At 62.1% G+C, this 6,845-nt stretch overlaps 1 long non-coding RNA gene across 1 annotated transcript; it reads right to left on the bottom strand.

The window, feature by feature from the left end:
- Positions 1-2,872: 2,872 nt before the first annotated feature.
- On the bottom strand, positions 2,873-4,351 carry LOC127037875 (uncharacterized). Its single transcript, XR_007770499.1, has 3 exons — positions 4,276-4,351; positions 3,437-3,586; positions 2,873-2,928 (listed from the first exon to the last, which is right to left on the bottom strand). It is a non-coding gene; the product is annotated as an uncharacterized LOC127037875 (long non-coding RNA).
- Positions 4,352-6,845: the final 2,494 nt, after the last annotated feature.

Raw genomic sequence — 6,845 nt, 5'->3', positions numbered from 1 at the left:
TGCCTCTCACCATAGCCTCACTGGGGATGGAGCTGCCCCTTGCCCAGCGTGGGGCAGGAGTGGGGACTGCAGGGTGGTGGCTGGGGGGGGTAGGGTGTCACAAAATTCATCTAAGCCCCAGCTGCTCAGGTCTAGGAAGGCCCCCTCCCCCATCTCCCCTGTGGTGGGTGGGTGGGTGCTGTGGGGGGACTGTCATCACATGTGGCTTCCTTCCTCCCCTGCTGCCCCTCACCCTTGCCTCACTGGGGATGGGGCTGCCCCTTGCCCAGCATTGGGCAGGAGTGCAGGCTGCAGGGCGGAGGGAGTGGATCACAGGGTCAAACCTCACCGAAGCCCCAGCAGCTGCTCAGGTGAGTGAGGTCCACTCCAGATGTCTATCTCCTGGCCGGAAGTCCCCTTGGCGTCTCCTCCAGGTGGGTGCTGGGGGACGGGAGAGAGGGCTCCCAAGCACGTGCGTGCCTCCTCCCCCCTCCCCTCTCCCAGGTGCTCCAGCAGTCTGCTGGCCGCGGCTCTCTATAGCCTTAGGCAGAAGCAGCGGCAGGCAGCCGGCAGCACAAGCAAGGGAGAGAGGGACCCTTCAGGCAGGGAAGCTCCGAGGCGAGGGCGGGGCGCAGGGCCCGCTCCAGGCAGGGCCAGGGGAGAAACCCAGCTCCAAATATTGGTGGAGCACAGCCCCCAGCCTTGAATATTCCTGGTGCTCGGGCACCACGAGCCCATATAACCTGCCACCCCTGCCGACATGACACTCACCCAAGCCCCAGGCTGCTGCTCAGGAGGTCCAGACAGGATAAGTCCCCTCGGAGTTGTCTGCCAGGGTGGGGAAGGGATGCTGCTGTGCCTCCACCCCTCCTCCCTCCGCAGGCGTAGCAGTCAGTCTGCCATGGGCGGGCAGCAAGGGAGTGCAGTGCCCAGCTGCAGGTGGGAGCTGCCTTCTGCCCAGGGTGCAGGTGGGGCAGGGAGGAAGGAGGCACGCGGGGGTGGCAGGCGGGGCCGAGGGAGAGACCAAGCCCTGAACATTGCTGGATCCGGGCCCACAGGGCCCTGAATTTACTGGAGCACGGGCACCACAGGCCCATAAAACTCCCACCCCTGCTTAGAGGACGGGAGCAGTGACGCTGGGGGGCTTATCTCCCTTAGTGGCCTAGTGGGGGATATGCTCCCACTGTTTCATCGGCGTTCTCCCTGAGATGATCCCTCAGGCAGCGGTAGCAGAACTCCATCCAGCACTCCGGGCACTCCACCAGGGGGCAGCCTAGCCCAGTGTGGCTCACCAAGGTGTGGCACTCAGGACAGGCCCACTAGTCCTGTCCCCCAGCAGCCAGGTGAAGTGGCAGTGCCCACTGCATCCCAATAGGCTATAGAGGAGGAAATGTCCTCTGCACTCCAGTGTCTGGGGGAGGTGTCAGTCTTCTATGCACCCCAATACCCAGGAGATAGGGCAATGGCCCCTGCACCCCAATAGCTAGGAGAGGTGTCAGTTCTCTCTACACCCCAATACCCAAGAGATGGGGCAATAGCCCTGTCACGGAGCCACCAGGGCAGTGCTCTGTATCTACTCCCTATGAAGCTAGTCAGGACTCTGGGGGAGCCTCCTCTCTCTGAGCAGACTGTCTCCAGGGCAAGAAGCTCACACAGCTTCGATCTTCCTGGGTCTGACCTCAGAGCATTCAGCATCCCCTTCCACACCGTGCACTTCCCGCAGTGAGTCTGCCCGGGCAGGGCTCCTGGTGAAGCCAGAGGGCCCTGCACCCCAACTCCTGCAGTCAGCAGTGACTGTCAGCAAGCCGGTGAAACAGAAGGTTTATTAGTTGACAGGAATGGAGTGGATAGAACACAATGTGTTAGCACAGAAATCAGTGACTTTCAGCAAAGTCCATCTTGGGGAGTCCTAGGCCAGATGGCCTGGACTCCCCCTCTTCCAGCCCCCCAAGCAGACTACCCAGCTTGCTTCTCCTCCTCTTCTTTGTCTCGCTTCGGGGCAGTCACTTGCCCATCACCTGGTTGCACTCCCCTCTTGGGTCTCAGGTTATGGAGGGCACGGGTCATAGCATATATGCAGGCTGGAGCAGCTTCACCTGCCCCAGAGGTCTCAGCCGAAGTCACACACATCTATTCCCACCGCCAAGGTATCGGTGCAGCACACAGAGAAACTGAGGCACACATAGTATTCATGCAAACCAGTAAAACTCACGTAAGACTCACAACATAACGAGGGAAATTCCCCATTTTGTCACATGCCTGCACCCCTATCTCTGGCAGAGGCATTACTCCTCCCTGCACCTCGATACCCAGGAGCCAGTGCACTGCCCCGGGCATCCTTTGAGCAAGGAGTGGGGGTCGGGCCCCTGGGGGTCCCCAAACCTGGGAGCAGGGCTGAGTGTGATGAGGTGGGATCTGGCTTTGGGGAGGCAGGAGGGGAGTTCTCAGGGGTCACAGCAGGGGTTGAGTCTGGCGTCTCCCTTGAGTTAGGGGGACCTGTTCAGCTCCTGCCTCCCGGTGATACTGCAGCTGGCCTCCAAGTAATTATTGTAATCCAGGCCTTCATCTTCATCACGCTCCCACTCTGTCTCGTCGGCATCCTCCCCGAGATGGTCCCTCAGGCAGCGGTAGCAGAACTCTGTCCAGCACTCCGGGCACTCCACCAGGGGGCAGGCTAGCCCAGTGTGGCTCACCAGGACAGGCCCGCAGTGAGGGGCAGCCATGGACAGATGACCCCGGGGCCTGGATCTCCAGGGTGTCGTAAAGTGCAGCATGTAGGGGGCACTGGGGATTGGAGCAGGATTTTCCCTGAGGCAAGGGGTCCTTCCAGTCCGTGTGGCAGCCCCAACAGAAGCAATACAGTTCCCCGGCCTGCTGGGAGCAGGACAGGCAGAGGGTGCGCAAGGTACCGGGGTCCAGCCGCTGGACAAGGTGCTGGCTGCGTGGACACTGAGGGAAGTCATGGCGGGGAGTTAGGCACCTCTGTGCTCTATTTCCCTGGGCTCTGAGCTCTCAGTGCTCCAGTTCTTGGGCTCCCAGCCCAGCCTGTTGGCGATGTCCCCCGCTTCCCCCACAAAACACCATAAAAGGGAACTTAACAATTGTAGTCAGTTTCACAAGGTTATTGGCTGGGAATTTCCTTAGGTTTTGTTTTAATATAGTATCTCTCTCTCCCCCCGCCCTCTCCCTATCTATCCCCATCCACTCCCTCAATCTAATCTGTCTATCTCCATGCACCCTCTCTATCTTCATCTACTCCCTCTATCTATCTATCTGTGCACCCATCAATCCATCCATCCCCATACATACCCCTCCATACACACCCATCCAGCCCCAGATACACCCACCTATCCATCCAGCCCCAGACACACACATCCATCTATTCATCGTTAGCTACTGAGACCCACTCATCTGGAGTGGGGGGGCTGGGATCCCCCACGCCTCCCCCAAGACTCACCTGGTGGTAGCTGCCCCTGGCCCCCTCCTGTGCCAGGATTTGGGCCTCCAGCGTGGCCTGCTCCTCATCCGAGAAGAGCCCGAGTTTGCACAGCTCCTGCCAGAGCCAAGGGGTGTCCGGGCAGCAGGGGCAGTGGAATGAGGTGATGCCCTGGATGGGAATGGGGGGACTTGGATGGGCCACCAATTCTCCCCTATCCTGCAGCCCTGGGCCACCCATCTACCCCACCCCATCCCTCCCCAAGTGCCTCCCCCTTGAACCCTGTCCCCTTCCCCTCTCACTCCTCATCCAATCCCCCTAGCACCTCCTACCCCCTCCCCTTCCCCATCTCCCCAAATGACCCCTCCCCGCTAAACCTCACTCCCTTTCCCCTGTCACCTGCATCCAATCCCCCTAGCACCCCTCCCCTTGCCCTGTCACTTCACATCCAATCCCCCTAGCACCCCTCCCCTTGCCCTGTCACTTCGATCCAATCCTCTTGGCACCCCCTAACCCCTCTCCTTCTGCTGTCACTCTGCATCCAATCCCCCGGCACTGCTTAACCCCGCCCTGTCCCCATCACCTCAACTGATCCCTCCCCCTTAAACCCCCTCCCCTTCTCCGGTCACTGCACATCCAATCTCCCTGGCACCCCCAACCCCTTCCCTTCCCTCCCCCATCACCACAACTGACTCCTCCCCCTTCAAGCCCCGGAACCCGTCCCTTGTCACTCCGCAGCCAATCCCCCTCCCTTGGCACCCCCCACCCAACCTGCCTCCCCATCACTCCCTCAACCACCCCAAAATCTCCCCTGAAGGTCCAGCCCCCTTGTGCCTCCCCCCCACCCAGCGGGTGGTTACCTGGTCCAGCAGCGCCCGCACCCATCCCCGCAGCCCAGCTACGCTCACCCAGTGCCCACAGGACACCTGTCCTTGCAGCGCCCCAGGGGACCCCGCACCTGGAGGGAGAGAGGGGGAGGGTGAGACAGGGCCCGACCCCCTGGGAGCTCGGCTGCTTCAGCCCTTCCCCAGGGGTGACCCCAAAGGGCCCCACAGGGGGAGGGGAAGAGGAGGGGCCAGAGTCTCACCTGGGGACCCCCCAGGGGGGCAGATCACCTGGAACTGCTCAGCGAGCGCCCGCCACTGCGCCAACGCCATCGCCATCGCAGGCTGCTGGGATCATGTGTCCTGGTCTGGGAACCCCCCAGCGGGAATCCACCCACTTTCCCTTTCACTTTTGCCTCCCTACGGTGCCCCTCACTCCCAACCCGCAGCCCCCTGCTAGCCCAGCCCTGGGCTCCCCCTGCCGGTGCCCCTCACTCCCAACCCGCAGCCCCCTGCTAGCCCAGCCCTGGGCTCCCCCTGCCAGTGCCCCTCACTCCCAACCCACAGCCCCCTGCTAGCCCAGTCCTGAGATCCCCCCAGCTCTGCTGGGCGAACGTTACAAACTGCGGCGCTCGCTCTGTGCTGCTGGGAGCAGTTCCTGACAGCTGGTGAGAGCTGCAGCTGCCCTGCACAACCGGATCCTGTTGCCCTTCCTCAGCCTCTGGGCCAGGAATGTAATGCACCGGGGGGCTGGGCTAGCAGGAGGCTGCGGGTCCGGACTGAGGGGCACTGGCAGAACTGGGGACCCCCGGGCTGGGCTCGCAGGAGGCTGCGGGTCCGGACTGAGGGGCACTGGCAGAACTGGGGACCCCTGGGCTGGGCTCGCAGGAGGCTGCGGGTCCGGACTGAGGGGCACTGGCAGAACTGGGGACCCCTGGGCTGGGCTCGCAGGGGCTGCAGGTCAGGAGTGAGGGGCACTGGCAGAGAAGAGGGGCTGGGCTAGCGGGCTGCAGGTCAGGAGGGAGAGGCTCTGACAGGGTTCGGGGGCTGGGCGGAAAGGGAAAGCAGGTGGATTCCTGCCATGTGTGTGTGTTTTCCAGCCAAGGACAGATGATCCCGGCAGCCTGCAATGGCATCGGGGCAGCGGTGGGCACTGCTGAGCAGTTCCAGGTGATCTTCCCCCTTGGGGGGGGGCCAGGTGAGACCCTGGACCCTCCTGCTCCCCCTGCCCCCGGGAGACCCTTTGGGGTCATCCCTTGGGAATGGCTGGAGTAGCTGAGCTCCCAGGAGGATTGAGCCCTGTCTCACCCCTCCCCCTCTCTCCCTCCAGGTGGTGGTGGGGGTCCCCTGGGGCTCTGTGAGGGCATTGGGTGAGCACAGCTGGGCTGTGGGGATGGGTGTGGGTGTTGCTGGACCAGGTAACCACTCCACCCCTGGGCATGGGGAGGCGGGGCAGGAGGGAGGAGCCGAGGGGAGTCAGAGGGCTGGATTTTCAGAGCAGATTTTTGGGCCAGTTGAGGGAGTGATGGGGAGGGGAGGTTGTTGGGGGCTGCCAGCGGAAGAGGAGGAGAGTTCAGGAGAGTTAAGGAGGAAGGCAGTTGGGGAGGGATGGGGGTAGGGTAGGTTGGGGGCCGCAGGGGAGAATTGGTGGCTGATGTGGGTCCCCTCATTCCCATCCAGGGCATCACCTCATTCTGCTGCCCATGCTGCCCGGACACCACTTGTCTCTGCGTGGGGCTGTGCAAACTCAGGCGTTTCTTGAACAAGGACCAGGCCACGCTGGAGGCCCAAATCCTGGCACAAGAGGGGGCCAGGGGCAGCTACCGCCAGATGAGTCCTGGGGGAAGTGAGGGGGACCTGATCCCCCCTGCAGGTTCTGACTCAGGCTGGGATCTGGGGTGTGAGTGAGGTCTCAGTAGCTAACACGCCCTCATTCTGCCCTCCAGTGCCTGTGCTGCCAGCACCTCGTCCAGCACTTGGACCCCAGGATTCTGTGCACCCCCTGCCTGCCCTGCTCCCAGTAGGCTGGGGGGCTGTACTGCTTCTGCTGGGGCTGCCGCACGGAATGGAGGGACCCCTCATCCTAAGTCAGTGCAATGCCCCATAGGACATTGGCACTGTCCTTTTTCCCCTTAGGGTTTTAAGTCCAATCACCCCAAAGTCCAACAACCCAAAAGTCTCTGGTCAATACCACCCCAGAGTTCGAGAGTTTATCTGTAGAGGTCCCTCCCCCCAGCCTGGGTAGAAAGGGGCACCTTACGTGGTCCGGGGCCAACTGCCCTGCCTCTCCGTGGGTTCTGCTTCCGCCTTCTCCACAAACTGCTCCGCTTCACCAGCCACTCCACACTGCTCCTCCAGCCGTCCTCAGAAACTGCTCCGCTCCACCAGCTGCTCTGCTCCATGAGCTGCTCCAGTTCTCCCTGCAAACTGCTTGGGTCTGCTCACTCTGCAGGCCACTCCACCCATCCCACAGCCACACCGCTCTGCCAGCTGCTCTGCTGCCACCAGCTGTCCCGTGGTTCTCCAGGCGCTTGTGGATCACCGTGGGTGTTTCATTGACATTAACACAGGCTGGCCTGGAAAGGTGCATGATGCACACATCTTTC

This window comes from Gopherus flavomarginatus, chromosome 20 (assembly GCF_025201925.1).
Source record: "Gopherus flavomarginatus isolate rGopFla2 chromosome 20, rGopFla2.mat.asm, whole genome shotgun sequence".
NCBI classification, from domain to species: domain Eukaryota; kingdom Metazoa; phylum Chordata; order Testudines; family Testudinidae; genus Gopherus; species Gopherus flavomarginatus.
This window is presented reverse-complemented; position numbering and strand designations above follow the sequence as displayed.